We start from the raw sequence: 13,513 nt of genomic DNA, 5'->3' as shown, positions 1-13,513 counted from the left end.
GACGGACATTCCTCCGGAAACCACGTGTCCATTCGCCTATATGTAAACTAAATAACTTATGCTAAAAAATATCAATTAAGCTGTGAAATTGGTATTGGTAAGTAATAAAATAGATAACGAGTTTATGTCTATTATTTTTTCGTATGCTATTGTGGAGAACGTGGCTGATGGTTTGTTATCTATTGATGGCTTTTACGCTTGGATGAGCATGACGTCAACTTATGTTGGAATAAATATTTGCATCTGACGTTTTGGAAGTTAGTTCTTGAAATATTGCATATAGAAGTAGTAAAGTTTCATTTCAATTAGTTGATAAGACAGTAATTCCAATGAAGCAGTCGGCCAAATGCTCGTAAACTTTCCGCATTTGCGCAATGAAGCGTTTACACATTTTACGTCATATTCTTTAGGTTAATGTTGATGTGAACTCTATCAGCTGGACAATGTCTGCGAAGACAATAACGATCGATATGGATGATCATACAAAATTAAGAATGATTGAGTGACTTGTAAAAGGATGAACCAATCACATCAATAAAACAGCAAAAATGGACATGATACGCACCGAACCTAGATAAATCTATCAGCGAAGTGAGCCAACAATGTTTTACCATACAATTCTTTTTCTCTGTGATAAAAAGAGGTTTACGAACCCGCCTCCATAGGCAAATACTCCAACGTAAACAGCAAATAAAATCCCATTCGCGGTAACATTCTCGACATCGAAAGGCTCGTTCAAATGTTGCTTTTCTGTTCCTGATAGTAACCGAAAAAATTGGTGTGTTTTATAAATACCATATGAAGTTTAAGATTCTGTTCATCTTGCAGCAATTCGTCAAAGTAGCATTTTATCAGACTGATTGAAAACACAAATTAGCGATATATTTCTTCTGTATTATTCTGTATATCAATATTTGACCTCCTCCTTCCGTGGCAGAGTTCCTCATTTAGGGTATTAGAACACGACCACAGTGAATCACTGTGGGGGTGTTTCCTATTGTATTCTAGGGTTACAATAATGTTCATGAGGAATGGCTAATTATGACCGAGTCCATACATGGACGTCAATATGACAGAGGTCATTATGTATTTCAATGCCTTCGCTGGGATTCGATATGCTCAACCGATAAAACTGAAGATAAATTTTCTATTAATGATCGATATGTCGTATTAACCAGGGTTTCATCACTGATGGGGAAACTGTTGTATGTATAATACAGTGAAGATAAGTTATTCCATCGATCAATACTTATTTTCATACCACAATACCAAAGCAATGTTTAATATCGATGTATATGTACTTATTTGGAATGTATAAAAACTTCAAATAATCTTCAAACATTTCAGCTATCACAATGCATATGACGTCATGAAACCATGGGAAAAATGGAGCCGCTAGTCAATTACACGCTTGTCACGATACATAGATGAAATGAGCGTTTTCACAGCGGTAACTGGGCAGTTAAACGATGAAATAATTTCAATTTGATTGATATTAGTTTGGCTGTTGGTTCCTGTGTTGTATACATTGTTCTCATTGGAGAACGTGACATTTCTTACTTGGATTGACTAAAATTTACTTGACGGGTGTCGTCGATGAAAAAATAATACGGTTACACTTCCGGAACATCTGGTCTGATTTTCAGGATTCTTCGTACACATCTTTCTTTAGTTAATATTTTGCCATAGTTTTGAATTTGATTTTGGATACATGTCGGTATTTTCTTATTGTTTTTTCGAAAAACAGGACGCATTCGAGCCTTTAATACACTAAGCTATGACGGACATTAATGAATATTTCATTTTAGGTGTGTTAAATACACATTAATAATTACCAACATGTTACCATAAATCAGTGAACGGAAGATAACTTTAGGAAAACTTACCTTTAGAAATGTGTATCAAACCAAAAATGACAATCAACCCGATCGCTACCAGTTTACAAGTCAGTATGACAGCTTGGAGGACTGCTGAACGCTTAATACTATAGCAGTTGATAAAGATATACAACACTGAAATAAGAATACTGAAGAAAATTAATGCCCGGAGTGTCTGTTTAAACAGAATAGTGTTAAGAGAATATCTCTGTGACTAATTTCTAATGTCTGGCTTGATTTCATAAAAATTCAAACTAACATCTGTTCATTACATTCTCAGAACAAAGACAAAGTCAAAAGACTCGCGGAAAATTTCACATAATGGAACTCATCAAATCTAGGATCTGCTTAATATATCTGCCAGGACTTCTCTGAAAGACACCTCCAGGCAGAAACTACAGGAACGATCCTACCCAATCTCACTTTTTTTCGTTCACACACACAGAACAAAAATAAAACTTCTGCTTGACTTTTCCAAATTATTTTTTAAAAAAGATTAGCTTAACCATGATTTCCATGTTCTGAGCAAATAATAATGATAATAATAAAGAAGAGTGATAAAAAGCAACCTTCTGTTGTTTTGGTGTGTGCTTTGGTATCCGAAATTAAAGAAAACTAAACAATATTTTTAGTCCTTTTGTACTAAAAAATACCTTTACTTCAGATGATGTAGTTCAGTTCAGAATGTTTATGTTTGATAAAAGTGTCATCAAACAAATGTTTAATCTTTTCATCTCACCAGCTGTTAATTTATCTTTGCTATCTTTTTATTGTTTATTTATTGTAGTATTAAAAAGAGATACAATTTTGGCATGCTAAACATTTACGATAAATATGTGTACTTGAAAATGTTTTGCACGCTTCCGTTATTGAAAAAAAAAGTTTGTTGGAAATATTTTGATTAGAAACTTTCATGGAGCATTTACTAAAACGCTGAATTATGGACTGGGCTATGTCATTAAAAGTTTCAATATAAAGGTTAAGCCTTTTTATATGTATTTTGTAAAGGATATTTACTGATCAGCAGAGTTCCAATGAGTTTGACGGCTGGACCAGGAGCCAGGTGTGAACAGTGAGGAAAGAAAATCCGTAACAGATAGGTGGCAGAGGCCAAGGCACCCAGTGCCATAGACATTGGTTTCAGTATCAGGATATGCATCCACAGAAATACAAACGACACAGATTCGCCAAAGGCCTCTAGAATAAACGTGTACACTCCGCCAGATTTCCGGACTCTCTGTACTGAAGAAACAAACAAATGATAGAATCATATCGAGCTCGTCACTGCTTGTGTATCGCTTGATTGCTGAACATATTTTTCTCTTCAATTGACTCATAGTTTAGCAATAAGTACAATTTATATCTTAAAACGAAGTAACCGTAAATTTTAGAAATTATGTTTAATTGTTAATTAAATGACAATTGTAGTTTAATGTAACAGTCTGTTTTAATTGATTTTCGCGTATCATGTTTGTGTAACGTTTCAATTCGTTGACCTCACTTGAGTTACGTTCCTGTTACCACACACGGTACATTTATGTGCAGCAAGGGTTAAAGTGAACGGAATGGAAATCAAATTTCCAGGTCTTTCCGAACTCACTATAATAATGTCCAACTGAATTTGTACAAACAGAAAACATCTGCCACTCTTAGTGGACTACTGACATTTCAATCATCAAAAACATTCTTTAGTTTCTGTCTCCTTTGAGCAAAATCTTAGCCTCTCGAAATGCTATGCTGATGGTATGCTACAGGAAGTGCCACTGATCGATTTGACTAAGGAAAAAAAAACAAAAAACAAAAAACAGCATCAAAATCATGTGCGAATTTAACGTTTGTCATTGACACAGAGCCATTCTTCCAATATCACTTCTTTTACCAGGATTTGCGCATTATGTCAACTAACTCAGGAGATAGATGTGGTGGTTTACAAATTTACAATAGCTAGGAACGGAACAGATTGATATCATGAAAGAAAAAAAAGTCACAGAAGAAAAACAAAAATGAAAATTATTCTCAATATCAAAGAGTTGGACGAGCCTAACCAGAGAATAAACAACCGTGACGAAATCCTTATTTCAATCAGTTCTGAAATGATGTTAAGGGAAAATAATGTTTTCCAGCGACAAGGCAAGCAAGTCTTTTTGACCTGTAGGGGGTAGGTTCTTCATCATGTTAAGGAGGTCCGTAAACGATCGTACATTTGTGATAAAAAATTAGAACACATTTATGACGAGTTTACATTCGCGGATCAAAATTGAGATTGTATTTTTTAACTGTATGTACAGGATGTATATGTAGAAATTATCACAACTCTAACTATTTGCAGTATATTTTTGTCACCACCTTATACATCTATTTCCCAGACGTGGTCTGTTTGATAACTTTTCCGTACACTTTACGCCTCGGTGTTAAATTGCTATAATTGCTATTGGTCAGATAGAAATCGAATTGCTGTCTGCGAAACCGCACACTCAAGGTTTGTGATTTGCAAAATTCACCGTGTTAATTTCGACTGTCAAATTACAAGGATACAAGACGATAATAAAAGAACCGCTCTCACCAAAAAATTACCAATCTGAAGTTGAATTTATCGATTTTTTAAAAAAAAATTTGTTCTTATAATATTACATAACAGAAACATACCAAGCTCCATAAAGCATAATGCTTCTGCCATGACTACAATGCCACATACACCCCATATGACAAGCGCCAGTCCCGTAGAGCCACCACTGCCAGCCAACACCGGGGACGGACTAATAAAAATCCCGGAGCCTATTATAGCACCAGCGACATAGCTGATTCCGTCTATAAGACCGAGCTGTTTCTTCAGTTGAAGCGTCATTCCGTGAGCAGATCTATCCTCTGAGAGACTGAAATATAAACACAGCGATTAACAATTTTACCGTACCGTATCAACAACTTGCTAATTAATCCTCTTTAATGATGACAAATGTTCAAGTGCAACCTGAATGCAATAATTAACGGAAGGATTTTAAACATCGTCAAGTGTGTTTTACAAAATAGCACAAATAAAAGAACCTTACGACATGAAGGTTCTAAATTTTGAAATCTAGAAGACATCATAGGAAAATGTCTTGAAAGTAATGCCGAAATCTAAAGGCGGAAGCGCACCTAACCTCGAAATGCAATCAATCTGGCGAAGAACATATGTATGAATAAAAACGCGTGCAATGCTTGTTAGTATGTCTGTTAGTTTCGTGGTATGATATGAACCAAGATGCGTTCAATGCTTGTTAGTATGTCTGTTAGTTTCGTGGTATGATATAAAGTATGATGGGTTCAATGTTTGTTAGTATATCTGTTTGTTTCGTGGTATGATATGAAGCAAGATGCGTTCAATGCTTGTTAGTATGCTTGTTGGTTTCGTTGTGTGATATAAAGTTAGACGTATTCGATGCTCGTTAATTTGTCTGGTGGTTTAGCAGTTCCAAGCGTTCCCTTTCTAACCTAGCTATATCTCAAAATCAAACACGTAAGAACACCAGAGTACATTCTAGCAACCTCTGCACTTCGCGCACTCTCAACAATTTTGAATACAGTTGATAATGACACATGTTTGTTAAATGTACTAGTAGAAGTATTGACTATTTCTACTCATTCTAATATAACTTTGTAATGAATATGAATCCTTTCGAACAACAATTAATTCATCTTAATACTTATCAACATAATATTTAACAAAAGACACACACTTAGACACAGCACAGTTAACTACTCACCAATATCACACCTGGCCTTTCTAACGTTTCTGAAGGAATAAATCGACTGCTGTATTAATCCAGTGAAATATTAATGAACATTGCAGATGTCGCTTGTATTTCTTTTTTGAATATGCTGTTTATAACAATACAACGTATTATACTAAACTTGTTCAAAGCCTATCTTAATTTTATTGAAATATTGATATTCAAATGACCTGATGATCTGTGTCTGCCGTAGTAACACCTGCTGTATTTGGCCGTAATATTAACTCTTCTTGGGCTTTTCAATAGTCATCATATGTAGATATTGTAATCGGAGAGAATACGATTTGTCCAATCACATCAAGATGCATCCACAATCAGGAATACATGTTGTTGTGTCAGTTGCTACTTTTCAGGGTGATACAACATGCAAAGATGTTTCAAATGAAACTTCAGGATGACATCACATCTTACCGTTTGTCATGTTGTAACCATGAACTAGATAAACCGTCTATTTCCCAATCCATGTAAGATGTTAAATGGATTAAGCATTTGAATAAGTCGTAAAGGAATTAGTCATTACTTTCACAATCTAACCATTCTTTCATAATGGGCATAAAGGTAAGGAGACAATAATGGTGAAATGATGCCAGTTTTAACGTTTAACAAATTATCTACTGATTGATGAAGAGCAAGGATCACAAGCTTATCAAAAGTCAGTTGAACTTCCAAGGAGAACAAAGTACCAACACTATTATTAAATTTAACAAAATGATAATAAAATACAAAATGCAACAAGATGAAAATAAACCGGTTAATGATAAAAGTGAATTTTTCTTTTGTATACTGAGTCATGATACAATAACCACACACACCACATTCACTTACACTGAGTAGCCTACAGTACATATACATTATTGCAAAACATATTTTATTCGCCAATAAGAAGTTATTTGTTGTAATAAATAAATAAAAATGATTAATACGGTTCAAATTTGATGTCTTTAGGACACGGTGATAAGTTATGTCTCCAATTCATATCATGATCATCAAAACGTGGTATTACTTACTTGGATTTACCAAGTTGTACATGACGGGTGTTGTCAGTGAAGCAGAAGACGTTAACACCTCCGGAACAATGTAACTTTATTCTTCGAGTACTTGTTACACGTGGTGTAACGATATGTCGACTCATCGATTTTTGCGATAGCTTTGCTCTCGATAGGTCGTTGGGATATTTCCAAGTCGATAACAATCGCCATATTATGTTAAACTATCGATTGTTAACACTATTTTCTTTTAAATAAATAAAAATGCTACTTAAAAGGAATTTTTTTCGTCGGGTTATTGCTAAACACTTGCTCGTTTATTTATGAAAGCGCCTTCGGGAACTTGATCGAGGGTAGCGCTAAATACAAGAACGGTGCAATCACCTGCTAAGAATGGAAATAGAATTTTAAGCAAAAATTGTTACATGGATGAGAGTTATGAGAGTTACGATCTTAAATAAGTGTTACATCGTAGTTTCCAAGATGATCAAATTAAATGGACACACTATAGTAAGGGAGGTGGTGAGTTTTTTAATGCCGATGTTTTAGACCCATCCTTTAAATGACCCATTTAAATGAACAACATGAAGGGAGGTAACGGCATTTTGCGAATTCCGATAAAAGGCAACGCGCTAATGACAAAGTGTCTCTAAACTAATCACAATTGAAGTCCCGTTTTTGAACGTACAGACACTTTTATTTATTAAAAATCTATGTTGTCTTACATTTACTAGTACAGGCCTATTGACTTAATATATATATATTTCGACACGGCTCTGCCAACGATGTATGAATCATGTAAAACTTATTGCCAAAGCCAAATAATGATATCAATGTTGAATTAATGAAGTAATTTTTTGAAACATGAAACAAATTGAAAATGAAGAAAAAAATATATTTAATTTATTGTGAAATTAAAACTGTTATGATATTGTACAATCTTGACACTAGCTGTTCAACACCGAATAGCATGTTTATGTAAAATATTAATAACATGAAAAAATAAAAATAGAGTGTAACGAATACCACTCTGTAACACACTAGAATGTATACAAATTGTAAATATCTTTTAGCTAAATTCAATTGAAAACATATTTCAAAGGTAAGATAATATCGTGATAGTGTCACAATAGTCTCTTACTATCGTAATACTATCAGGATAGTTTTTACCGCAATAATCACCCCAGCTTTTTACAGTTGTCTCCATGTAAATCTTTCTTTGTTTTTCATTTTGCATAATATCGTCGCAATATTGTCACAAATAACCCATTACAGCTATTTAGCCTCGTCACAAGTTAGTGAAATTTAAAAGGAAGGCTAATTTTTCGGTTTTATCATTTTAAAGAAATACTTTGCTAAGTGTATATCAGCATATCATTAATATACTTTGCTACAGCATCAAAATAATTTATGTTGGTAGAACAAATCGGAAAGCCATCAAGGATGTAGACAAAGTCATGATGGCGTGATCATGTTGGTAATGAGACTTTTAAAGAACTTTATAATGTAAATATTTAGGACAATCAAAGACAAAAATGGTGAGCTGTTTCCCTATGGGTTTTCGCGCAAGACCGAATTCAATATCCTTGCAGACTGAAGATTGGTAGACTCTAAAACGCTCTTTACGTTGATTAAGCACTTATACTAGCCATCTATCTTAGCTTAGTTAAAATTCTAATAATTTGAAAAAGAATTTTTTATCAATATTGTTTTTCAAAAATCTGAAATTTTCACTGTTTGGTTTGATTTTTTTGTAAATGTAATCAATATTTTGCTTCCTATTGTCATTGCTACTGAGGAATACAAAGAAGAGAAGAGATTGAAATTAGTTCATCATTTAATTATGCATCTAAATGATCCAGCTATGTTTTCCTTGTAAAATAACTGATTCAGTTTTAGACGGATTGAAATGTATATCCCAATGTTTTGCATAAATATCTATTTTATCTAGATCGTTACTAGAGGTAATTTCAATAGGACTATAACCATCGACTTTGAATAGAGATGTATCATAAGCAAATAGTTAATACTTGGCCATAAGTAAATAAGGATCAATTTCAAAGTTAAAAAGTAGTCTTCTTTTGCGCTGGTGGCGTATGACACCAAGCGATCCACCCAACGTAACGAAAACCCAGATTAAATTGGATACCCCGTGAAATGTTTCCTTCATCTAAAGTAAAGAGTTTACACGTGTATCACTGGTGAATCATGCAAGATCTTATACTGTAGTTATAAATGCCACGTCGAAAACTGAAAAATGCTGAAAGATGGCAAGCTTCTGGGATAGTTCAAGGTGAATTGACGTACAAACAAGTAGCTCTATGATTAATTGTCAGTCATTTTGTTATTTTTTGCGATTAATGTAGCGTCGGAACCAGTCTGAACATACTGACCTCGAAAGATAGACTTTTAAGTAGACGGCAAGGCGAGCCCCACTCACCACTGCCAACAGACTCGGGGGACAGCAGAACGTCAGTATTTGGCGTACCGTCAAAAGACGTTTGAACAAAAAACGACGTAGCTCGTAGCTGTGGACACAAGGCACAAACAAACACAATCAATCATGAAATGGTGGTAATCGGACATGGAATATTAGGTCTCAGCGAAAGGTTCACTGGTCTGATGAAAGTCCCTTTCTACTTTCTTTGTCTGACAGACGGCGGGTCCATGTGTAAAGACCAGGACCTACGAAACACCTTCAGAATCACATTAACATCACAACAGCATTTGGCGGTGTGTGTTTCTCTAAATTTTAATCTTCGGTTGGATGTCCCTGATGGAACTGTAAATGGGAAGAAGTACCATGACCAGATCCTTTGACATTTAGTTGTTCCAAATTTCGATGTTCATCCATTTGCATATCCTAATGAATGACAATGTCAAACCACACAGAGCCTTCAACAGGAAGTGATAGAGACGCTGGTCTGCAATGTCACAAGACATGAACTCAGTGGAGGATAAGGGAACATTCACTATGACAACTTAAAGAGAAATTGAGGCAAAGGTCTTAAAAGTAAAACAACATGAAAAATCTGTATTTTCGTATGATGGTAAACAATAATAGACAATAAAAGTACAAATATTACCAAAAATTCTTTAATCACAAAAAATTTTGAAGTGTTTTCCAGATGTAGAAGATTAATCCTACCGGCGAATTTAAATACGAGCATGCCAATCAAGTTGTTGTAGTTTATGAACACGAAACAAATGGCTGACCGACTTCGTGAAAGATCTTATACATAGCATTGCTAAAATCTTAATCATTTCAGGAACAAAGAACAAAAAGATGAGTGACAGAAAAATGGATTCAACATAATGTTAAAGAGGATAGACGGCAAACAGCGTCGCTTCACTTCAGACGAATGTCTGAAATAGACTGTGGTCAAGCTAGACAACTGTTTGTAAGGATTTTATGCTTGATGTTACACTCTCTGCCTTTCACACTAAAATCACAATGTCATCACTTTCCATGAGGTATTATATATGTTTTCACCAACATGTAAACTAAATATACAAACATACTTCAGTTTCTGTTTACATGACAAACATGGCTGTCGGGTAAAAACTTCTATATTCTTCTATGTCTGTCATGTCACGTGATATCTAAATATTCATTGGCAACTGTAAAACAATGACTAAACACTGTGTTTACTTCGGTTGACCGAAACGTTCATTTCATCGTTTAGTGGTTTTCCATAGTTATTACTTCGCATTAATATCCATTACAAAAGATAGTTCCTAATCAACATACAGTAGCATGTCGTGGCACCAAAAATAACCACTTGTGTAAGGCAGACAAAAACTAAACACCTGCCCGTCCATATCAAAGAGTTACATACAAATGTCCATGGGCCAACTTGGCCAGGACCCGCTCCATCGCGGAGCAGGTCCCATACGGGACTCTGCCCGTCTCCACGTCCGACTCCCAACTCTCTCTAGCTACTCGATCCCAGATTCGACTAGACTTCTGCTGGCTATTGTCTTTGTATAAATAATACCCAAATACTTAATTTAAGCCTAGTCCCAACTGGACAACAATAACCCAGCCCCCGGAGCATCTAATTATGAAGGCACGTGCGACTAGGAGTACCCGTTATCAACTTCCCATCTTTGATCTACCTTATACATTGTTTCTTATCTTGTTTACTTACAAATATGTTCGCCAGCGCGGGGCATACAAAAGAGAGTATCTATCTGTCCTAATCAATCATACTGGCGATATTTTGCACGGTGCTTCATCACTTGGGAACACCCCGCGCCCGTCATCAGGCGTGCATTACTACCTATCACTCACGGGATTTTTTCCTCGGTCCAGCATTGACTGACTTTTGACCTGATGTACTTTAAACTAAGATGCTGCTCTCTACGATACACACCATTCCAAAGTTATCATTAAACCGATTTTTTTACTCATTTTGTTACACAACGTATAAAGACAGTGTTTAGGCATAACACGTGCAATCTTTTTAAAATTCCATGCGTATTTGGTCAATGTTACACACACGAATCAATATTAGTATATTCCTCATTTTAAGGCAAAAACTTTGAAAGTTATATTGGAACATATTTCTAACATTGAACGAAGGATTAAATGTAATTTTTTTTTATAAAATCTGAACGTTGAAATTCGTATCTTCACCAATTCCAATCCAATTTCTTTGATACCTATATATATATATATGTCGCTGAGTATGCATTAATTAAAATTTCGTAATTGTAATATACTGCATTGTTCAAGTTTTTTCGTCCTTCCTGGATACGTCAGTAACGGAAGTGACCAAAAGTGTTGAAACCTAGGAGGCGACCTTCGGAATTTTGAACTGAACGAAACTCTGAAAAAATGTATTGAAGACGTTTAATTCAACAAAACCGTTTCGTTATCGCTGAACATGACAGACTCACTAAATTGCAACATTTGTGAAACACAAGACAAAAACACTGGATATTGATTATCGCGTTCATTGTTCAACTTAGTCCTGGGTAAATTCACTCAGTAATACAGCATGGCAAAATTTGACGATTCGATCTACAACAAAACAAATTAAACGTAATTAACATTAAACTGTGACAGGTGAAACAACAAAATAATTCCGACTGTCAACAAAATCGTAAAAGATATTCCAAACCGATCAAGAGCAAGGTGTAAAATAACACATAGCAATCGTCATCTGCTTCATCGACAAAACAACGATAAAAATCTATGTTGATTCAAGTCAATGATGTGTTATGGTTATTAAGTCCTAAACCCCATGTAAACAGATGTCGACATGACGAGCTATATATATATACTGTATCTATCTCTATGGGAATCAGATAGATATGCCCTGATTTTCTTTGTATCTAATGTTTAAATTACAGTTTTTAAGTGATAGATCATGAAAACAAAAAAATAAAAAAAAACATTTTTCGAAATAACAGCAATATCGATGTTGCGTAGCAATGCTAAAATTCATTTTACTGCAATAACGATGATTTAAAATGTAATACATATATCTTTTTCCAATTTTTAAATATTTGTGTTTTCTCCTTGTGTATATTTTATTTGTTTTTGGCGCCGAATGAATTACACATGTATAAAAACAATATCATTCTTCAAGCAATGAATAATTCATGAATTTGATTATACAGAAACTGTTACAATATAATATAACTTACCATGTATTTTGATGTAGAACCGCTGTAGAGCAGAGTCTTCTGTTTTACCAGTGTGTAATAGCAGTTTCAGAACAATTCCAAAGGAGATACACAGGATACTTGCTAGCACCACACTAGGATTGTACACAATGGTCGCCACAGTCATGAAGAGACTCAGACAGGTGTAGGCGACTGGAATAACTATAGGTAACTGGAAAAATACGTCACTATAGTTATCTTACTAAAGCATTACACATATAATATCAAATTCAAATTTACCAGTGTCTTCACATATTATATGATAATGTGATTGATATGAGGAACAATCCCCATTACTCAACGTCTGTGTATGCGATCAAACACGGCAATACAAACACTACATTGTAACTAGACATGGAATGTAAGGTTGTAGAAACACATCAGTCCCAAATCGTGGTCATAATTGAAGATGTAATTAAGAATAAATAAGCAGTTGATGGACTCAGGCAAAACGAACTTTCTTTACCCTTATTTAAAGTATCATTATTAGATTTGATCGTGATAAATTATATTCTATCAATAAATCTATTCCAATGTTACACTGTCAATACTACTTTTCCTTCTGAACTGTTGTGCTGTTGGCAAAGAATGACTTATATATGTTGAAATCTAGTCAGAATCTGCATAAGGCGACAAAATGAGAAGAAAATGTAATTATAAGCATGTAGCTGCCTTCCTAACCGATTCATGCTCGATTAAAATTATAAATGCAAGGCAAACAAAAAACTGTATTAACTCGTAATATTATGTTGTAATTTTATGCATGTGTCTTGTTGATGAATCTGTGTCGGTATCACTTAAGGTCTTGTTGATGGATCTGTGTCTGCATCACTTAAGGTCTTGTTGATGAATCTGTGTCTGCATCACTTAAGGTCTTGTTGATGAATCAATGTCTGCATCACTTAAGGTCTTGTTGATGAATATGTGTCTGTATCGCTTAAGGTATTGTTGATGAATCTGTGTCTATAGCACTTCAGGTCTTGTTGATGAATCTGTGTCTGTATCACTTAAGGTCTTGTTGATGAATCTGTGTCTGCATCACTTAAGGTCTTGTTGATGAATCTGTGTCTGCATCACTTAAGGTCTTTTTTGATGAATCTGTGTCTGCATTACTTAAGATCTTGTTGATGAATCTGTGTCTGCATCACTTAAGGTCTTGTTGATGAATCAATGTCTGCATTACTTAAGGTCTTGTTGATGAATCTGT

Source organism: Ylistrum balloti, unplaced genomic scaffold, assembly GCF_031769215.1.
Source record: "Ylistrum balloti isolate Yb309-2 unplaced genomic scaffold, AGI_CSIRO_Ybal_v1 Utg369650, whole genome shotgun sequence".
NCBI classification, from domain to species: Eukaryota; Metazoa; Mollusca; class Bivalvia; order Pectinida; family Pectinidae; genus Ylistrum; species Ylistrum balloti.
Note: the sequence above shows the minus strand (reverse complement) of the source record.